The sequence below is a fragment of the Pseudophryne corroboree genome, unplaced genomic scaffold (assembly GCF_028390025.1).
Source record: "Pseudophryne corroboree isolate aPseCor3 unplaced genomic scaffold, aPseCor3.hap2 scaffold_1109, whole genome shotgun sequence".
In the NCBI taxonomy this organism is placed as follows: Eukaryota; Metazoa; Chordata; class Amphibia; order Anura; family Myobatrachidae; genus Pseudophryne; species Pseudophryne corroboree.
This window is the reverse complement of record NW_026967735.1, coordinates 154,815-175,000: the sequence shown is the minus strand read 5'-3', so window position 1 is coordinate 175,000 and position 20,186 is coordinate 154,815. Positions and strand designations below refer to the sequence as shown.

Here is a 20,186-nt window from a genome sequence, read left to right as displayed (position 1 = left end):
TGATGTCATAATCAGGTTTAGCTCACAAGAGACTTGTCCACTACATAGCTGTCTCCTGTGTTACAGCATGAGCCAATTGTAAGAGGATGATATGCAAATATTGTAATGCACAAAAACAGTACATGCCATGCTAGATAAAAGCAAGGGGTGATACCCAAACTAAAAACGAGGCTATGCAATTGGTGTTTCTGGTTCTTTCTTATGCTCTCAAAATCAAGTGGTATATTTTTCACACTACAATTGGATTCGGACTTTGATTCTCCATAACCTTGAGCAACGAATCTCTGAACCTGATAAAAACTTGCAATGTTCTCCCCGTCGGGGAATCGAACCCCGGTCTCCCGCGTGACAGGCGGGGATACTCACCACTATACTAACGAGGACTAACTTCTTGGATCTGCAGGCAAAATTGGAGCTGAAAATACACCCAGAAACATGTCAGGGTGAGGTCTCGAGATGCGTCTGTGTCATTGGCCACAGAGATTATGTGCTACATGTTATCAAGCTAACATAAAACCCTAAATAAGAAGCAGATAAAAAGATTTATTTTTGTCTCAGCTGAAACAAAGACTACAATACCACTTTGCAAAAAAGATAGTTATTTCAATTAAAAACCTTTTTCTGTTATCCTCTACTGGTCGGTCATGGCCAGGAAGCTTACATGATATCGGTCTATCTATCTCACTTACTATACAGTTACTCCCTTTGAAAGTAGGGGATGCAAGTCCATTTTAGCCTGCAATTCATAGGAAAAGACACTTCTCTCTCAGTCTATAGGCATACAATAGTTTCAGCTTTGCTACATTGATGTGATGTCATAATCAGGTTTAGCTCACAAGAGACTTGTCCACTACATAGCTGTCTCCTGTGTTACAGCATGAGCCAATTGTAAGAGGATGATATGCAAATATTGTAATGCACAAAAACAGTACATGCCATGCTAGATAAAAGCAAGGGGTGATACCCAAACTAAAAATGAGGCTATGCAATTGGTGTTTCTGGTTCTTTCTTATGCTCTCAAAATCAAGTGGTATATTTTTCACGCTACAATTGGATTCGGACTTTGATTCTCCATAACCTTGAGCAACGAATCTCTGAACCTGATAAAAACTTGCAATGTTCTCCCCGTCGGGGAATCGAACCCCGGTCTCCCGCGTGACAGGCGGGGATACTCACCACTATACTAACGAGGACTAACTTCTTGAATCTGCAGGCAAAATTGGAGCTGAAAATACACCCAGAAACATGTCAGGGTGAGGTCTCGAGATGCGTCTGTGTCATTGGCCACAGAGATTATGTGCTACATGTTATCAAGCTAACATAAAACCCTAAATAAGAAGCAGATAAAAAGATTTATTTTTGTCTCAGCTGAAACAAAGACTACAATACCACTTTGCAAAAAAGATAGTCATTTCAATTAAAAACCTTTTTCTGTTATCCTCTACTGGTCGGTCATGGCCAGGAAGCTTACATGATATCGGTCTATCTATCTCACTTACTATACAGTTACTCCCTTTGAAAGTAGGGGATGCAAGTCCATTTTAGCCTGCAATTCATAGGAAAAGACACTTCTCTCTCAGTCTATACTCTGTAGGCATACAATAGTTTCAGCTTTGCTACATTGATGTGATGTCATAATCAGATTTAGCTCACAAGAGACTTGTCCACTACATAGCTGTCTCCTGTGTTACAGCACGAGCCAATTGTAAGAGGATGATATGCAAATATTGTAATGCACAAAAACAGTACATGCCATGCTAGATAAAAGCAAGGGGTGATACCCAAACTAAAAACGAGGCTATGCAATTGGTGTTTCTGGTTCTTTCTTATGCTCTCAAAATCAAGTGGTATATTTTTCACGCTACAATTGGATTCGGACTTTGATTCTCCATAACCTTGAGCAACGAATCTCTGAACCTGATAAAAACTTGCAATGTTCTCCCCGTCTGGGAATCGAACCCCGGTCTCCCGCGTGACAGGCGGGGATACTCACCACTATACTAACAAGGACTAACTTCTTGAATCTGCAGGCAAAATTGGAGCTGAAAATACACCCAGAAACATGTCAGGGTGAGGTCTCGAGATGCGTCTGTGTCATTGGCCACAGAGATTATGTGCTACATGTTATCAAGCTAACATAAAACCCTAAATAAGAAGCAGATAAACAGATTTATTTTTGTCTCAGCTGAAACAAAGACTACAATACCACTTTGCAAAAAAGATAGTCATTTCAATTAAAAACCTTTTTCTGTTATCCTCTACTGGTCGGTCATGGCCAGGAAGCTTACATGATATCGGTCTATCTATCTCACTTACTATCCAGTTACTCCCTTTGAAAGTAGGGGATGCAAGTCCATTTTAGCCTGCAATTCATAGGAAAAGACACTTCTCTCTCAGTCTATACTCTGTAGGCATACAATAGTTTCAGCTTTGCTACATTGATGTGATGTCATAATCAGGTTTAGCTCACAAGAGACTTGTCCACTACATAGCTGTCTCCTCTGTTACAGCATGAGCCAATTGTAAGAGGATGATATGCAAATATTGTAATGCACAAAAACAGTACATGCCATGCTAGATAAAAGCAAGGGGTGATACCCAAACTAAAAACGAGGCTATGCAATTGGTGTTTCTGGTTCTTTCTTATGCTCTCAAAATCAAGTGGTATATTTTTCACGCTACAATTGGATTCGGACTTTGATTCTCCATAACCTTGAGCAACGAATCTCTGAACCTGATAAAAACTTGCAATGTTCTCCCCGTTGGGGAATCGAACCCCAGTCTCCCGCGTGACAGGCGGGGATACTCACCACTATACTAACGAGGACTAACTTCTTGAATCTGCAGGCAAAATTGGAGCTGAAAATACACCCAGAAACATGTCAGGGTGAGGTCTCGAGATGCGTCTGTGTCATTGGCCACAGAGATTATGTGCTACATGTTATCAAGCTAACATAAAACCCTAAATAAGAAGCAGATAAAAAGATTTATTTTTGTCTCAGCTGAAACAAAGACTACAATACCACTTTGCAAAAAAGATAGTCATTTCAATTAAAAACCTTTTTCTGTTATCCTCTACTGGTCGGTCATGGCCAGGAAGCTTACATGATATCGGTCTTTCTATCTCACTTACTATACAGTTACTCCCTTTGAAAGTAGGGGATGCAAGTCCATTTTAGCCTGCAATTCATAGGAAAAGACACTTCTCTCTCAGTCTATACTCTGTAGGCATACAATAGTTTCAGCTTTGCTACATTGATGTGATGTCATAATCAGGTTTAGCTCACAAGAGACTTGTCCACTACATAGCTGTCTCCTGTGTTACAGCATGAGCCAATTGTAAGAGGATGATATGCAAATATTGTAATGCACAAAAACAGTACATGCCATGCTAGATAAAAGCAAGGGGTGATACCCAAACTAAAAACGAGGCTATGCAATTGGTGTTTCTGGTTCTTTCTTATGCTCTCAAAATCAAGTGGTATATTTTTCACACTACAATTGGATTCGGACTTTGATTCTCCATAACCTTGAGCAACGAATCTCTGAACCTGATAAAAACTTGCAATGTTCTCCCCGTCGGGGAATCGAACCCCGGTCTCCCGCGTGACAGGCGGGGATACTCACCACTATACTAACGAGGACTAACTTCTTGGATCTGCAGGCAAAATTGGAGCTGAAAATACACCCAGAAACATGTCAGGGTGAGGTCTCGAGATGCGTCTGTGTCATTGGCCACAGAGATTATGTGCTACATGTTATCAAGCTAACATAAAACCCTAAATAAGAAGCAGATAAAAAGATTTATTTTTGTCTCAGCTGAAACAAAGACTACAATACCACTTTGCAAAAAAGATAGTTATTTCAATTAAAAACCTTTTTCTGTTATCCTCTACTGGTCGGTCATGGCCAGGAAGCTTACATGATATCGGTCTATCTATCTCACTTACTATACAGTTACTCCCTTTGAAAGTAGGGGATGCAAGTCCATTTTAGCCTGCAATTCATAGAAAAAGACACTTCTCTCTCAGTCTATAGGCATACAATAGTTTCAGCTTTGCTACATTGATGTGATGTCATAATCAGGTTTAGCTCACAAGAGACTTGTCCACTACATAGCTGTCTCCTGTGTTACAGCATGAGCCAATTGTAAGAGGATGATATGCAAATATTGTAATGCACAAAAACAGTACATGCCATGCTAGATAAAAGCAAGGGGTGATACCCAAACTAAAAATGAGGCTATGCAATTGGTGTTTCTGGTTCTTTCTTATGCTCTCAAAATCAAGTGGTATATTTTTCACGCTACAATTGGATTCGGACTTTGATTCTCCATAACCTTGAGCAACGAATCTCTGAACCTGATAAAAACTTGCAATGTTCTCCCCGTCGGGGAATCGAACCCCGGTCTCCCGCGTGACAGGCGGGGATACTCACCACTATACTAACGAGGACTAACTTCTTGGATCTGCAGGCAAAATTGGAGCTGAAAATACACCCAGAAACATGTCAGGGTGAGGTCTCGAGATGCGTCTGTGTCATTGGCCACAGAGATTATGTGCTACATGTTATCAAGCTAACATAAAACCCTAAATAAGAAGCAGATAAAAAGATTTATTTTTGTCTCAGCTGAAACAAAGACTACAATACCACTTTGCAAAAAAGATAGTTATTTCAATTAAAAACCTTTTTCTGTTATCCTCTACTGGTCGGTCATGGCCAGGAAGCTTACATGATATCGGTCTATCTATCTCACTTACTATACAGTTACTCCCTTTGAAAGTAGGGGATGCAAGTCCATTTTAGCCTGCAATTCATAGGAAAAGACACTTCTCTCTCAGTCTATAGGCATACAATAGTTTCAGCTTTGCTACATTGATGTGATGTCATAATCAGGTTTAGCTCACAAGAGACTTGTCCACTACATAGCTGTCTCCTGTGTTACAGCATGAGCCAATTGTAAGAGGATGATATGCAAATATTGTAATGCACAAAAACAGTACATGCCATGCTAGATAAAAGCAAGGGGTGATACCCAAACTAAAAACGAGGCTATGCAATTGGTGTTTCTGGTTCTTTCTTATGCTCTCAAAATCAAGTGGTATATTTTTCACACTACAATTGGATTCGGACTTTGATTCTCCATAACCTTGAGCAACGAATCTCTGAACCTGATAAAAACTTGCAATGTTCTCCCCGTCGGGGAATCGAACCCCGGTCTCCCGCGTGACAGGCGGGGATACTCACCACTATACTAACGAGGACTAACTTCTTGGATCTGCAGGCAAAATTGGAGCTGAAAATACACCCAGAAACATGTCAGGGTGAGGTCTCGAGATGCGTCTGTGTCATTGGCCACAGAGATTATGTGCTACATGTTATCAAGCTAACATAAAACCCTAAATAAGAAGCAGATAAAAAGATTTATTTTTGTCTCAGCTGAAACAAAGACTACAATACCACTTTGCAAAAAAGATAGTTATTTCAATTAAAAACCTTTTTCTGTTATCCTCTACTGGTCGGTCATGGCCAGGAAGCTTACATGATATCGGTCTATCTATCTCACTTACTATACAGTTACTCCCTTTGAAAGTAGGGGATGCAAGTCCATTTTAGCCTGCAATTCATAGGAAAAGACACTTCTCTCTCAGTCTATAGGCATACAATAGTTTCAGCTTTGCTACATTGATGTGATGTCATAATCAGGTTTAGCTCACAAGAGACTTGTCCACTACATAGCTGTCTCCTGTGTTACAGCATGAGCCAATTGTAAGAGGATGATATGCAAATATTGTAATGCACAAAAACAGTACATGCCATGCTAGATAAAAGCAAGGGGTGATACCCAAACTAAAAATGAGGCTATGCAATTGGTGTTTCTGGTTCTTTCTTATGCTCTCAAAATCAAGTGGTATATTTTTCACGCTACAATTGGATTCGGACTTTGATTCTCCATAACCTTGAGCAACGAATCTCTGAACCTGATAAAAACTTGCAATGTTCTCCCCGTCGGGGAATCGAACCCCGGTCTCCCGCGTGATAGGCGGGGATACTCACCACTATACTAACGAGGACTAACTTCTTGAATCTGCAGGCAAAATTGGAGCTGAAAATACACCCAGAAACATGTCAGGGTGAGGTCTCGAGATGCGTCTGTGTCATTGGCCACAGAGATTATGTGCTACATGTTATCAAGCTAACATAAAACCCTAAATAAGAAGCAGATAAACAGATTTATTTTTGTCTCAGCTGAAACAAAGACTACAATACCACTTTGCAAAAAAGATAGTTATTTCAATTAAAAACCTTTTTCTGTTATCCTCTACTGGTCGGTCATGGCCAGGAAGCTTACATGATATCGGTCTATCTATCTCACTTACTATACAGTTACTCCCTTTGAAAGTAGGGGATGCAAGTCCATTTTAGCCTGCAATTCATAGGAAAAGACACTTCTCTCTCAGTCTATAGGCATACAATAGTTTCAGCTTTGCTACATTGATGTGATGTCATAATCAGGTTTAGCTCACAAGAGACTTGTCCACTACATAGCTGTCTCCTGTGTTACAGCATGAGCCAATTGTAAGAGGATGATATGCAAATATTGTAATGCACAAAAACAGTACATGCCATGCTAGATAAAAGCAAGGGGTGATACCCAAACTAAAAATGAGGCTATGCAATTGGTGTTTCTGGTTCTTTCTTATGCTCTCAAAATCAAGTGGTATATTTTTCACGCTACAATTGGATTCGGACTTTGATTCTCCATAACCTTGAGCAACGAATCTCTGAACCTGATAAAAACTTGCAATGTTCTCCCCGTCGGGGAATCGAACCCCGGTCTCCCGCGTGATAGGCGGGGATACTCACCACTATACTAACGAGGACTAACTTCTTGAATCTGCAGGCAAAATTGGAGCTGAAAATACACCCAGAAACATGTCAGGGTGAGGTCTCGAGATGCGTCTGTGTCATTGGCCACAGAGATTATGTGCTACATGTTATCAAGCTAACATAAAACCCTAAATAAGAAGCAGATAAACAGATTTATTTTTGTCTCAGCTGAAACAAAGACTACAATACCACTTTGCAAAAAAGATAGTTATTTCAATTAAAAACCTTTTTCTGTTATCCTCTACTGGTCGGTCATGGCCAGGAAGCTTACATGATATCGGTCTATCTATCTCACTTACTATACAGTTACTCCCTTTGAAAGTAGGGGATGCAAGTCCATTTTAGCCTGCAATTCATAGGAAAAGACACTTCTCTCTCAGTCTATAGGCATACAATAGTTTCAGCTTTGCTACATTGATGTGATGTCATAATCAGGTTTAGCTCACAAGAGACTTGTCCACTACATAGCTGTCTCCTGTGTTACAGCATGAGCCAATTGTAAGAGGATGATATGCAAATATTGTAATGCACAAAAACAGTACATGCCATGCTAGATAAAAGCAAGGGGTGATACCCAAACTAAAAATGAGGCTATGCAATTGGTGTTTCTGGTTCTTTCTTATGCTCTCAAAATCAAGTGGTATATTTTTCACGCTACAATTGGATTCGGACTTTGATTCTCCATAACCTTGAGCAACGAATCTCTGAACCTGATAAAAACTTGCAATGTTCTCCCCGTCGGGGAATCGAACCCCGGTCTCCCGCGTGATAGGCGGGGATACTCACCACTATACTAACGAGGACTAACTTCTTGAATCTGCAGGCAAAATTGGAGCTGAAAATACACCCAGAAACATGTCAGGGTGAGGTCTCGAGATGCGTCTGTGTCATTGGCCACAGAGATTATGTGCTACATGTTATCAAGCTAACATAAAACCCTAAATAAGAAGCAGATAAAAAGATTTATTTTTGTCTCAGCTGAAACAAAGACTACAATACCACTTTGCAAAAAAGATAGTCATTTCAATTAAAAACCTTTTTCTGTTATCCTCTACTGGTCGGTCATGGCCAGGAAGCTTACATGATATCGGTCTTTCTATCTCACTTACTATACAGTTACTCCCTTTGAAAGTAGGGGATGCAAGTCCATTTTAGCCTGCAATTCATAGGAAAAGACACTTCTCTCTCAGTCTATACTCTGTAGGCATACAATAGTTTCAGCTTTGCTACATTGATGTGATGTCATAATCAGGTTTAGCTCACAAGAGACTTGTCCACTACATAGCTGTCTCCTGTGTTACAGCATGAGCCAATTGTAAGAGGATGATATGCAAATATTGTAATGCACAAAAACAGTACATGCCATGCTAGATAAAAGCAAGGGGTGATACCCAAACTAAAAACGAGGCTATGCAATTGGTGTTTCTGGTTCTTTCTTATGCTCTCAAAATCAAGTGGTATATTTTTCACACTACAATTGGATTCGGACTTTGATTCTCCATAACCTTGAGCAACGAATCTCTGAACCTGATAAAAACTTGCAATGTTCTCCCCGTCGGGGAATCGAACCCCGGTCTCCCGCGTGACAGGCGGGGATACTCACCACTATACTAACGAGGACTAACTTCTTGGATCTGCAGGCAAAATTGGAGCTGAAAATACACCCAGAAACATGTCAGGGTGAGGTCTCGAGATGCGTCTGTGTCATTGGCCACAGAGATTATGTGCTACATGTTATCAAGCTAACATAAAACCCTAAATAAGAAGCAGATAAAAAGATTTATTTTTGTCTCAGCTGAAACAAAGACTACAATACCACTTTGCAAAAAAGATAGTTATTTCAATTAAAAACCTTTTTCTGTTATCCTCTACTGGTCGGTCATGGCCAGGAAGCTTACATGATATCGGTCTATCTATCTCACTTACTATACAGTTACTCCCTTTGAAAGTAGGGGATGCAAGTCCATTTTAGCCTGCAATTCATAGAAAAAGACACTTCTCTCTCAGTCTATAGGCATACAATAGTTTCAGCTTTGCTACATTGATGTGATGTCATAATCAGGTTTAGCTCACAAGAGACTTGTCCACTACATAGCTGTCTCCTGTGTTACAGCATGAGCCAATTGTAAGAGGATGATATGCAAATATTGTAATGCACAAAAACAGTACATGCCATGCTAGATAAAAGCAAGGGGTGATACCCAAACTAAAAATGAGGCTATGCAATTGGTGTTTCTGGTTCTTTCTTATGCTCTCAAAATCAAGTGGTATATTTTTCACGCTACAATTGGATTCGGACTTTGATTCTCCATAACCTTGAGCAACGAATCTCTGAACCTGATAAAAACTTGCAATGTTCTCCCCGTCGGGGAATCGAACCCCGGTCTCCCGCGTGACAGGCGGGGATACTCACCACTATACTAACGAGGACTAACTTCTTGGATCTGCAGGCAAAATTGGAGCTGAAAATACACCCAGAAACATGTCAGGGTGAGGTCTCGAGATGCGTCTGTGTCATTGGCCACAGAGATTATGTGCTACATGTTATCAAGCTAACATAAAACCCTAAATAAGAAGCAGATAAAAAGATTTATTTTTGTCTCAGCTGAAACAAAGACTACAATACCACTTTGCAAAAAAGATAGTTATTTCAATTAAAAACCTTTTTCTGTTATCCTCTACTGGTCGGTCATGGCCAGGAAGCTTACATGATATCGGTCTATCTATCTCACTTACTATACAGTTACTCCCTTTGAAAGTAGGGGATGCAAGTCCATTTTAGCCTGCAATTCATAGGAAAAGACACTTCTCTCTCAGTCTATAGGCATACAATAGTTTCAGCTTTGCTACATTGATGTGATGTCATAATCAGGTTTAGCTCACAAGAGACTTGTCCACTACATAGCTGTCTCCTGTGTTACAGCATGAGCCAATTGTAAGAGGATGATATGCAAATATTGTAATGCACAAAAACAGTACATGCCATGCTAGATAAAAGCAAGGGGTGATACCCAAACTAAAAACGAGGCTATGCAATTGGTGTTTCTGGTTCTTTCTTATGCTCTCAAAATCAAGTGGTATATTTTTCACACTACAATTGGATTCGGACTTTGATTCTCCATAACCTTGAGCAACGAATCTCTGAACCTGATAAAAACTTGCAATGTTCTCCCCGTCGGGGAATCGAACCCCGGTCTCCCGCGTGACAGGCGGGGATACTCACCACTATACTAACGAGGACTAACTTCTTGGATCTGCAGGCAAAATTGGAGCTGAAAATACACCCAGAAACATGTCAGGGTGAGGTCTCGAGATGCGTCTGTGTCATTGGCCACAGAGATTATGTGCTACATGTTATCAAGCTAACATAAAACCCTAAATAAGAAGCAGATAAAAAGATTTATTTTTGTCTCAGCTGAAACAAAGACTACAATACCACTTTGCAAAAAAGATAGTTATTTCAATTAAAAACCTTTTTCTGTTATCCTCTACTGGTCGGTCATGGCCAGGAAGCTTACATGATATCGGTCTATCTATCTCACTTACTATACAGTTACTCCCTTTGAAAGTAGGGGATGCAAGTCCATTTTAGCCTGCAATTCATAGGAAAAGACACTTCTCTCTCAGTCTATAGGCATACAATAGTTTCAGCTTTGCTACATTGATGTGATGTCATAATCAGGTTTAGCTCACAAGAGACTTGTCCACTACATAGCTGTCTCCTGTGTTACAGCATGAGCCAATTGTAAGAGGATGATATGCAAATATTGTAATGCACAAAAACAGTACATGCCATGCTAGATAAAAGCAAGGGGTGATACCCAAACTAAAAATGAGGCTATGCAATTGGTGTTTCTGGTTCTTTCTTATGCTCTCAAAATCAAGTGGTATATTTTTCACGCTACAATTGGATTCGGACTTTGATTCTCCATAACCTTGAGCAACGAATCTCTGAACCTGATAAAAACTTGCAATGTTCTCCCCGTCGGGGAATCGAACCCCGGTCTCCCGCGTGATAGGCGGGGATACTCACCACTATACTAACGAGGACTAACTTCTTGAATCTGCAGGCAAAATTGGAGCTGAAAATACACCCAGAAACATGTCAGGGTGAGGTCTCGAGATGCGTCTGTGTCATTGGCCACAGAGATTATGTGCTACATGTTATCAAGCTAACATAAAACCCTAAATAAGAAGCAGATAAACAGATTTATTTTTGTCTCAGCTGAAACAAAGACTACAATACCACTTTGCAAAAAAGATAGTTATTTCAATTAAAAACCTTTTTCTGTTATCCTCTACTGGTCGGTCATGGCCAGGAAGCTTACATGATATCGGTCTATCTATCTCACTTACTATACAGTTACTCCCTTTGAAAGTAGGGGATGCAAGTCCATTTTAGCCTGCAATTCATAGGAAAAGACACTTCTCTCTCAGTCTATAGGCATACAATAGTTTCAGCTTTGCTACATTGATGTGATGTCATAATCAGGTTTAGCTCACAAGAGACTTGTCCACTACATAGCTGTCTCCTGTGTTACAGCATGAGCCAATTGTAAGAGGATGATATGCAAATATTGTAATGCACAAAAACAGTACATGCCATGCTAGATAAAAGCAAGGGGTGATACCCAAACTAAAAATGAGGCTATGCAATTGGTGTTTCTGGTTCTTTCTTATGCTCTCAAAATCAAGTGGTATATTTTTCACGCTACAATTGGATTCGGACTTTGATTCTCCATAACCTTGAGCAACGAATCTCTGAACCTGATAAAAACTTGCAATGTTCTCCCCGTCGGGGAATCGAACCCCGGTCTCCCGCGTGATAGGCGGGGATACTCACCACTATACTAACGAGGACTAACTTCTTGAATCTGCAGGCAAAATTGGAGCTGAAAATACACCCAGAAACATGTCAGGGTGAGGTCTCGAGATGCGTCTGTGTCATTGGCCACAGAGATTATGTGCTACATGTTATCAAGCTAACATAAAACCCTAAATAAGAAGCAGATAAACAGATTTATTTTTGTCTCAGCTGAAACAAAGACTACAATACCACTTTGCAAAAAAGATAGTTATTTCAATTAAAAACCTTTTTCTGTTATCCTCTACTGGTCGGTCATGGCCAGGAAGCTTACATGATATCGGTCTATCTATCTCACTTACTATACAGTTACTCCCTTTGAAAGTAGGGGATGCAAGTCCATTTTAGCCTGCAATTCATAGGAAAAGACACTTCTCTCTCAGTCTATAGGCATACAATAGTTTCAGCTTTGCTACATTGATGTGATGTCATAATCAGGTTTAGCTCACAAGAGACTTGTCCACTACATAGCTGTCTCCTGTGTTACAGCATGAGCCAATTGTAAGAGGATGATATGCAAATATTGTAATGCACAAAAACAGTACATGCCATGCTAGATAAAAGCAAGGGGTGATACCCAAACTAAAAATGAGGCTATGCAATTGGTGTTTCTGGTTCTTTCTTATGCTCTCAAAATCAAGTGGTATATTTTTCACGCTACAATTGGATTCGGACTTTGATTCTCCATAACCTTGAGCAACGAATCTCTGAACCTGATAAAAACTTGCAATGTTCTCCCCGTCGGGGAATCGAACCCCGGTCTCCCGCGTGACAGGCGGGGATACTCACCACTATACTAACGAGGACTAACTTCTTGAATCTGCAGGCAAAATTGGAGCTGAAAATACACCCAGAAACATGTCAGGGTGAGGTCTCGAGATGCGTCTGTGTCATTGGCCACAGAGATTATGTGCTACATGTTATCAAGCTAACATAAAACCCTAAATAAGAAGCAGATAAAAAGATTTATTTTTGTCTCAGCTGAAACAAAGACTACAATACCACTTTGCAAAAAAGATAGTCATTTCAATTAAAAACCTTTTTCTGTTATCCTCTACTGGTCGGTCATGGCCAGGAAGCTTACATGATATCGGTCTATCTATCTCACTTACTATACAGTTACTCCCTTTGAAAGTAGGGGATGCAAGTCCATTTTAGCCTGCAATTCATAGGAAAAGACACTTCTCTCTCAGTCTATACTCTGTAGGCATACAATAGTTTCAGCTTTGCTACATTGATGTGATGTCATAATCAGATTTAGCTCACAAGAGACTTGTCCACTACATAGCTGTCTCCTGTGTTACAGCACGAGCCAATTGTAAGAGGATGATATGCAAATATTGTAATGCACAAAAACAGTACATGCCATGCTAGATAAAAGCAAGGGGTGATACCCAAACTAAAAACGAGGCTATGCAATTGGTGTTTCTGGTTCTTTGTTATGCTCTCAAAATCAAGTGGTATATTTTTCACGCTACAATTGGATTCGGACTTTGATTCTCCATAACCTTGAGCAACGAATCTCTGAACCTGATAAAAACTTGCAATGTTCTCCCCGTTGGGGAATCGAACCCCAGTCTCCCGCGTGACAGGCGGGGATACTCACCACTATACTAACGAGGACTAACTTCTTGAATCTGCAGGCAAAATTGGAGCTGAAAATACACCCAGAAACATGTCAGGGTGAGGTCTCGAGATGCGTCTGTGTCATTGGCCACAGAGATTATGTGCTACATGTTATCAAGCTAACATAAAACCCTAAATAAGAAGCAGATAAAAAGATTTATTTTTGTCTCAGCTGAAACAAAGACTACAATACCACTTTGCAAAAAAGATAGTCATTTCAATTAAAAACCTTTTTCTGTTATCCTCTACTGGTCGGTCATGGCCAGGAAGCTTACATGATATCGGTCTTTCTATCTCACTTACTATACAGTTACTCCCTTTGAAAGTAGGGGATGCAAGTCCATTTTAGCCTGCAATTCATAGGAAAAGACACTTCTCTCTCAGTCTATAGGCATACAATAGTTTCAGCTTTGCTACATTGATGTGATGTCATAATCAGGTTTAGCTCACAAGAGACTTGTCCACTACATAGCTGTCTCCTGTGTTACAGCATGAGCCAATTGTAAGAGGATGATATGCAAATATTGTAATGCACAAAAACAGTACATGCCATGCTAGATAAAAGCAAGGGGTGATACCCAAACTAAAAATGAGGCTATGCAATTGGTGTTTCTGGTTCTTTCTTATGCTCTCAAAATCAAGTGGTATATTTTTCACGCTACAATTGGATTCGGACTTTGATTCTCCATAACCTTGAGCAACGAATCTCTGAACCTGATAAAAACTTGCAATGTTCTCCCCGTCGGGGAATCGAACCCCGGTCTCCCGCGTGATAGGCGGGGATACTCACCACTATACTAACGAGGACTAACTTCTTGAATCTGCAGGCAAAATTGGAGCTGAAAATACACCCAGAAACATGTCAGGGTGAGGTCTCGAGATGCGTCTGTGTCATTGGCCACAGAGATTATGTGCTACATGTTATCAAGCTAACATAAAACCCTAAATAAGAAGCAGATAAACAGATTTATTTTTGTCTCAGCTGAAACAAAGACTACAATACCACTTTGCAAAAAAGATAGTTATTTCAATTAAAAACCTTTTTCTGTTATCCTCTACTGGTCGGTCATGGCCAGGAAGCTTACATGATATCGGTCTATCTATCTCACTTACTATACAGTTACTCCCTTTGAAAGTAGGGGATGCAAGTCCATTTTAGCCTGCAATTCATAGGAAAAGACACTTCTCTCTCAGTCTATACTCTGTAGGCATACAATAGTTTCAGCTTTGCTACATTGATGTGATGTCATAATCAGGTTTAGCTCACAAGAGACTTGTCCACTACATAGCTGTCTCCTGTGTTACAGCATGAGCCAATTGTAAGAGGATGATATGCAAATATTGTAATGCACAAAAACAGTACATGCCATGCTAGATAAAAGCAAGGGGTGATACCCAAACTAAAAACGAGGCTATGCAATTGGTGTTTCTGGTTCTTTCTTATGCTCTCAAAATCAAGTGGTATATTTTTCACACTACAATTGGATTCGGACTTTGATTCTCCATAACCTTGAGCAACGAATCTCTGAACCTGATAAAAACTTGCAATGTTCTCCCCGTCGGGGAATCGAACCCCGGTCTCCCGCGTGACAGGCGGGGATACTCACCACTATACTAACGAGGACTAACTTCTTGGATCTGCAGGCAAAATTGGAGCTGAAAATACACCCAGAAACATGTCAGGGCGAGGTCTCGAGATGCGTCTGTGTCATTGGCCACAGAGATTATGTGCTACATGTTATCAAGCTAACATAAAACCCTAAATAAGAAGCAGATAAAAAGATTTATTTTTGTCTCAGCTGAAACAAAGACTACAATACCACTTTGCAAAAAAGATAGTTATTTCAATTAAAAACCTTTTTCTGTTATCCTCTACTGGTCGGTCATGGCCAGGAAGCTTACATGATATCGGTCTATCTATCTCACTTACTATACAGTTACTCCCTTTGAAAGTAGGGGATGCAAGTCCATTTTAGCCTGCAATTCATAGGAAAAGACACTTCTCTCTCAGTCTATAGGCATACAATAGTTTCAGCTTTGCTACATTGATGTGATGTCATAATCAGGTTTAGCTCACAAGAGACTTGTCCACTACATAGCTGTCTCCTGTGTTACAGCATGAGCCAATTGTAAGAGGATGATATGCAAATATTGTAATGCACAAAAACAGTACATGCCATGCTAGATAAAAGCAAGGGGTGATACCCAAACTAAAAATGAGGCTATGCAATTGGTGTTTCTGGTTCTTTCTTATGCTCTCAAAATCAAGTGGTATATTTTTCACGCTACAATTGGATTCGGACTTTGATTCTCCATAACCTTGAGCAACGAATCTCTGAACCTGATAAAAACTTGCAATGTTCTCCCCGTCGGGGAATCAAACCCCGGTCTCCCGCGTGATAGGCGGGGATACTCACCACTATACTAACGAGGACTAACTTCTTGAATCTGCAGGCAAAATTGGAGCTGAAAATACACCCAGAAACATGTCAGGGTGAGGTCTCGAGATGCGTCTGTGTCATTGGCCACAGAGATTATGTGCTACATGTTATCAAGCTAACATAAAACCCTAAATAAGAAGCAGATAAACAGATTTATTTTTGTCTCAGCTGAAACAAAGACTACAATACCACTTTGCAAAAAAGATAGTTATTTCAATTAAAAACCTTTTTCTGTTATCCTCTACTGGTCGGTCATGGCCAGGAAGCTTACATGATATCGGTCTATCTATCTCACTTACTATACAGTTACTCCCTTTGAAAGTAGGGGATGCAAGTCCATTTTAGCCTGCAATTCATAGGAAAAGACACTTCTCTCTCAGTCTATACTCTGTAGGCATACAATAGTTTCAGCTTTGCTACATTGATGTGATGTCATAATCAGGTTTAGCTCACAAGAGACTTGTCCACTACATAGCTGTCTCCTGTGTTACAGCATGAGCCAATTGTAAGAGGATGATATGCAAATATTGTAATGCACAAAAACAGTACATGCCATGCTAGATAAAAGCAAGGGGTGATACCCAAACTAAAAACGAGGCTATGCAATTGGTGTTTCTGGTTCTTTCTTATGCTCTCAAAATCAAGTGGTATATTTTTCACACTACAATTGGATTCGGACTTTGATTCTCCATAACCTTGAGCAACGAATCTCTGAACCTGATAAAAACTTGCAATGTTCTCCCCGTCGGGGAATCGAACCCCGGTCTCCCGCGTGACAGGCGGGGATACTCACCACTATACTAACGAGGACTAACTTCTTGGATCTGCAGGCAAAATTGGAGCTGAAAATACACCCAGAAACATGTCAGGGTGAGGTCTCGAGATGCGTCTGTGTCATTGGCCACAGAGATTATGTGCTACATGTTATCAAGCTAACATAAAACCCTAAATAAGAAGCAGATAAAAAGATTTATTTTTGTCTCAGCTGAAACAAAGACTACAATACCACTTTGCAAAAAAGATAGTTATTTCAATTAAAAACCTTTTTCTGTTATCCTCTACTGGTCGGTCATGGCCAGGAAGCTTACATGATATCGGTCTATCTATCTCACTTACTATACAGTTACTCCCTTTGAAAGTAGGGGATGCAAGTCCATTTTAGCCTGCAATTCATAGGAAAAGACACTTCTCTCTCAGTCTATAGGCATACAATAGTTTCAGCTTTGCTACATTGATGTGATGTCATAATCAGGTTTAGCTCACAAGAGACTTGTCCACTACATAGCTGTCTCCTGTGTTACAGCATGAGCCAATTGTAAGAGGATGATATGCAAATATTGTAATGCACAAAAACAGTACATGCCATGCTAGATAAAAGCAAGGGGTGATACCCAAACTAAAAATGAGGCTATGCAATTGGTGTTTCTGGTTCTTTCTTATGCTCTCAAAATCAAGTGGTATATTTTTCACGCTACAATTGGATTCGGACTTTGATTCTCCATAACCTTGAGCAACGAATCTCTGAACCTGATAAAAACTTGCAATATTCTCCCCGTCGGGGAATCGAACCCCGGTCTCCCGCGTGACAGGCGGGGATACTCACCACTATACTAACGAGGACTAACTTCTTGAATCTGCAGGCAAAATTGGAGCTGAAAATACACCCAGAAACATGTCAGGGTGAGGTCTCGAGATGCGTCTGTGTCATTGGCCACAGAGATTATGTGCTACATGTTATCAAGCTAACATAAAACCCTAAATAAGAAGCAGATAAAAAGATTTATTTTTGTCTCAGCTGAAACAAAGACTACAATACCACTTTGCAAAAAAGATAGTCATTTCAATTAAAAACCTTTTTCTGTTATCCTCTACTGGTCGGTCATGGCCAGGAAGCTTACATGATATCGGTCTATCTATCTCACTTACTATACAGTTACTCCCTTTGAAAGTAGGGGATGCAAGTCCATTTTAGCCTGCAATTCATAGGAAAAGACACTTCTCTCTCAGTCTATACTCTGTAGGCATACAATAGTTTCAGCTTTGCTACATTGATGTGATGTCATAATCAGATTTAGCTCACAAGAGACTTGTCCACTACATAGCTGTCTCCTGTGTTACAGCACGAGCCAATTGTAAGAGGATGATATGCAAATATTGTAATGCACAAAAACAGTACATGCCATGCTAGATAAAAGCAAGGGGTGATACCCAAACTAAAAACGAGGCTATGCAATTGGTGTTTCTGGTTCTTTCTTATGCTCTCAAAATCAAGTGGTATATTTTTCACGCTACAATTGGATTCGGACTTTGATTCTCCATAACCTTGAGCAACGAATCTCTGAACCTGATAAAAACTTGCAATGTTCTCCCCGTCTGGGAATCGAACCCCGGTCTCCCGCGTGACAGGCGGCGATACTCACCACTATACTAACAAGGACTAACTTCTTGAATCTGCAGGCAAAATTGGAGCTGAAAATACACCCAGAAACATGTCAGGGTGAGGTCTCGAGATGCGTCTGTGTCATTGGCCACAGAGATTATGTGCTACATGTTATCAAGCTAACATAAAACCCTAAATAAGAAGCAGATAAACAGATTTATTTTTGTCTCAGCTGAAACAAAGACTACAATACCACTTTGCAAAAAAGATAGTCATTTCAATTAAAAACCTTTTTCTGTTATCCTCTACTGGTCGGTCATGGCCAGGAAGCTTACATGATATCGGTCTATCTATCTCACTTACTATCCAGTTACTCCCTTTGAAAGTAGGGGATGCAAGTCCATTTTAGCCTGCAATTCATAGGAAAAGACACTTCTCTCTCAGTCTATACTCTGTAGGCATACAATAGTTTCAGCTTTGCTACATTGATGTGATGTCATAATCAGGTTTAGCTCACAAGAGACTTGTCCACTACATAGCTGTCTCCTCTGTTACAGCATGAGCCAATTGTAAGAGGATGATATGCAAATATTGTAATGCACAAAAACAGTACATGCCATGCTAGATAAAAGCAAGGGGTGATACCCAAACTAAAAACGAGGCTATGCAATTGGTGTTTCTTTCTTATGCTCTCAAAATCAAGTGGTATATTTTTCACACTACAATTGGATTCGGACTTTGATTCTCCATAACCTTGAGCAACGAATCTCTGAACCTGATAAAAACTTGCAATGTTCTCCCCGTCGGGGAATCGAACCCCGGTCTCCCGCGTGACAGGCGGGGATACTCACCACTATACTAACGAGGACTAACTTCTTGGATCTGCAGGCAAAATTGGAGCTGAAAATACACCCAGAAACATGTCAGGGTGAGGTCTCGAGATGCGTCTGTGTCATTGGCCACAGAGATTATGTGCTACATGTTATCAAGCTAACATAAAACCCTAAATAAGAAGCAGATAAAAAGATTTATTTTTGTCTCAGCTGAAACAAAGACTACAATACCACTTTGCAAAAAAGATAGTTATTTCAATTAAAAACCTTTTTCTGTTATCCTCTACTGGTCGGTCATGGCCAGGAAGCTTACATGATATCGGTCTATCTATCTCACTTACTATACAGTTACTCCCTTTGAAAGTAGGGGATGCAAGTCCATTTTAGCCTGCAATTCATAGGAAAAGACACTTCTCTCTCAGTCTATAGGCATACAATAGTTTCAGCTTTGCTACATTGATGTGATGTCATAATCAGGTTTAGCTCACAAGAGACTTGTCCACTACATAGCTGTCTCCTGTGTTACAGCATGAGCCAATTGTAAGAGGATGATATGCAAATATTGTAATGCACAAAAACAGTACATGCCATGCTAGATAAAAGCAAGGGGTGATACCCAAACTAAAAATGAGGCTATGCAATTGGTGTTTCTGGTTCTTTCTTATGCTCTCAAAATCAAGTGGTATATTTTTCACGCTACAATTGGATTCGGACTTTGATTCTCCATAACCTTGAGCAACGAATCTCTGAACCTGATAAAAACTTGCAATGTTCTCCCCGTCGGGGAATCAAACCCCGGTCTCCCGCGTGATAGGCGGGGATACTCACCACTATACTAACGAGGACTAACTTCTTGAATCTGCAGGCAAAATTGGAGCTGAAAATACACCCAGAAACATGTCAGGGTGAGGTCTCGAGATGCGTCTGTGTCATTGGCCACAGAGATTATGTGCTACATGTTATCAAGCTAACATAAAACCCTAAATAAGAAGCAGATAAACAGATTTATTTTTGTCTCAGCTGAAACAAAGACTACAATACCACTTTGCAAAAAAGATAGTTATTTCAATTAAAAACCTTTTTCTGTTATCCTCTACTGGTCGGTCATGGCCAGGAAGCTTACATGATATCGGTCTATCTATCTCACTTAC

General features: G+C 40.2%; 23 non-coding genes across 23 annotated transcripts; all 23 read right to left on the bottom strand.

Annotated features, from left to right (window-relative positions):
- Positions 1–311: 311 nt before the first annotated feature.
- TRNAD-GUC (transfer RNA aspartic acid (anticodon GUC)) lies at positions 312–383 on the bottom strand. Its single transcript has one exon. It is a non-coding gene; the product is annotated as a tRNA-Asp (tRNA).
- A 738-nt stretch (positions 384–1,121) lies between these two features.
- Positions 1,122–1,193, bottom strand: TRNAD-GUC (transfer RNA aspartic acid (anticodon GUC)). Its single transcript has one exon. It is a non-coding gene; the product is annotated as a tRNA-Asp (tRNA).
- Positions 1,194–2,755: 1,562 nt separating this feature from the next.
- On the bottom strand, positions 2,756–2,827 carry TRNAD-GUC (transfer RNA aspartic acid (anticodon GUC)). The gene has a single exon. It is a non-coding gene; the product is annotated as a tRNA-Asp (tRNA).
- A 745-nt stretch (positions 2,828–3,572) lies between these two features.
- On the bottom strand, positions 3,573–3,644 carry TRNAD-GUC (transfer RNA aspartic acid (anticodon GUC)). The gene has a single exon. It is a non-coding gene; the product is annotated as a tRNA-Asp (tRNA).
- Positions 3,645–4,382: 738 nt separating this feature from the next.
- On the bottom strand, positions 4,383–4,454 carry TRNAD-GUC (transfer RNA aspartic acid (anticodon GUC)). The gene has a single exon. It is a non-coding gene; the product is annotated as a tRNA-Asp (tRNA).
- A 738-nt stretch (positions 4,455–5,192) lies between these two features.
- On the bottom strand, positions 5,193–5,264 carry TRNAD-GUC (transfer RNA aspartic acid (anticodon GUC)). Its single transcript has one exon. It is a non-coding gene; the product is annotated as a tRNA-Asp (tRNA).
- Positions 5,265–6,002: 738 nt separating this feature from the next.
- TRNAD-AUC (transfer RNA aspartic acid (anticodon AUC)) lies at positions 6,003–6,074 on the bottom strand. The gene has a single exon. It is a non-coding gene; the product is annotated as a tRNA-Asp (tRNA).
- A 738-nt stretch (positions 6,075–6,812) lies between these two features.
- TRNAD-AUC (transfer RNA aspartic acid (anticodon AUC)) lies at positions 6,813–6,884 on the bottom strand. Its single transcript has one exon. It is a non-coding gene; the product is annotated as a tRNA-Asp (tRNA).
- A 738-nt stretch (positions 6,885–7,622) lies between these two features.
- TRNAD-AUC (transfer RNA aspartic acid (anticodon AUC)) lies at positions 7,623–7,694 on the bottom strand. The gene has a single exon. It is a non-coding gene; the product is annotated as a tRNA-Asp (tRNA).
- Positions 7,695–8,439: 745 nt separating this feature from the next.
- Positions 8,440–8,511, bottom strand: TRNAD-GUC (transfer RNA aspartic acid (anticodon GUC)). The gene has a single exon. It is a non-coding gene; the product is annotated as a tRNA-Asp (tRNA).
- Positions 8,512–9,249: 738 nt separating this feature from the next.
- Positions 9,250–9,321, bottom strand: TRNAD-GUC (transfer RNA aspartic acid (anticodon GUC)). Its single transcript has one exon. It is a non-coding gene; the product is annotated as a tRNA-Asp (tRNA).
- Positions 9,322–10,059: 738 nt separating this feature from the next.
- Positions 10,060–10,131, bottom strand: TRNAD-GUC (transfer RNA aspartic acid (anticodon GUC)). The gene has a single exon. It is a non-coding gene; the product is annotated as a tRNA-Asp (tRNA).
- Positions 10,132–10,869: 738 nt separating this feature from the next.
- On the bottom strand, positions 10,870–10,941 carry TRNAD-AUC (transfer RNA aspartic acid (anticodon AUC)). The gene has a single exon. It is a non-coding gene; the product is annotated as a tRNA-Asp (tRNA).
- Positions 10,942–11,679: 738 nt separating this feature from the next.
- Positions 11,680–11,751, bottom strand: TRNAD-AUC (transfer RNA aspartic acid (anticodon AUC)). Its single transcript has one exon. It is a non-coding gene; the product is annotated as a tRNA-Asp (tRNA).
- A 738-nt stretch (positions 11,752–12,489) lies between these two features.
- Positions 12,490–12,561, bottom strand: TRNAD-GUC (transfer RNA aspartic acid (anticodon GUC)). Its single transcript has one exon. It is a non-coding gene; the product is annotated as a tRNA-Asp (tRNA).
- A 745-nt stretch (positions 12,562–13,306) lies between these two features.
- TRNAD-GUC (transfer RNA aspartic acid (anticodon GUC)) lies at positions 13,307–13,378 on the bottom strand. Its single transcript has one exon. It is a non-coding gene; the product is annotated as a tRNA-Asp (tRNA).
- A 738-nt stretch (positions 13,379–14,116) lies between these two features.
- On the bottom strand, positions 14,117–14,188 carry TRNAD-AUC (transfer RNA aspartic acid (anticodon AUC)). The gene has a single exon. It is a non-coding gene; the product is annotated as a tRNA-Asp (tRNA).
- A 745-nt stretch (positions 14,189–14,933) lies between these two features.
- On the bottom strand, positions 14,934–15,005 carry TRNAD-GUC (transfer RNA aspartic acid (anticodon GUC)). The gene has a single exon. It is a non-coding gene; the product is annotated as a tRNA-Asp (tRNA).
- A 738-nt stretch (positions 15,006–15,743) lies between these two features.
- Positions 15,744–15,815, bottom strand: TRNAD-AUC (transfer RNA aspartic acid (anticodon AUC)). Its single transcript has one exon. It is a non-coding gene; the product is annotated as a tRNA-Asp (tRNA).
- A 745-nt stretch (positions 15,816–16,560) lies between these two features.
- Positions 16,561–16,632, bottom strand: TRNAD-GUC (transfer RNA aspartic acid (anticodon GUC)). Its single transcript has one exon. It is a non-coding gene; the product is annotated as a tRNA-Asp (tRNA).
- Positions 16,633–17,370: 738 nt separating this feature from the next.
- Positions 17,371–17,442, bottom strand: TRNAD-GUC (transfer RNA aspartic acid (anticodon GUC)). The gene has a single exon. It is a non-coding gene; the product is annotated as a tRNA-Asp (tRNA).
- A 1,556-nt stretch (positions 17,443–18,998) lies between these two features.
- On the bottom strand, positions 18,999–19,070 carry TRNAD-GUC (transfer RNA aspartic acid (anticodon GUC)). Its single transcript has one exon. It is a non-coding gene; the product is annotated as a tRNA-Asp (tRNA).
- Positions 19,071–19,808: 738 nt separating this feature from the next.
- On the bottom strand, positions 19,809–19,880 carry TRNAD-AUC (transfer RNA aspartic acid (anticodon AUC)). Its single transcript has one exon. It is a non-coding gene; the product is annotated as a tRNA-Asp (tRNA).
- Positions 19,881–20,186: the final 306 nt, after the last annotated feature.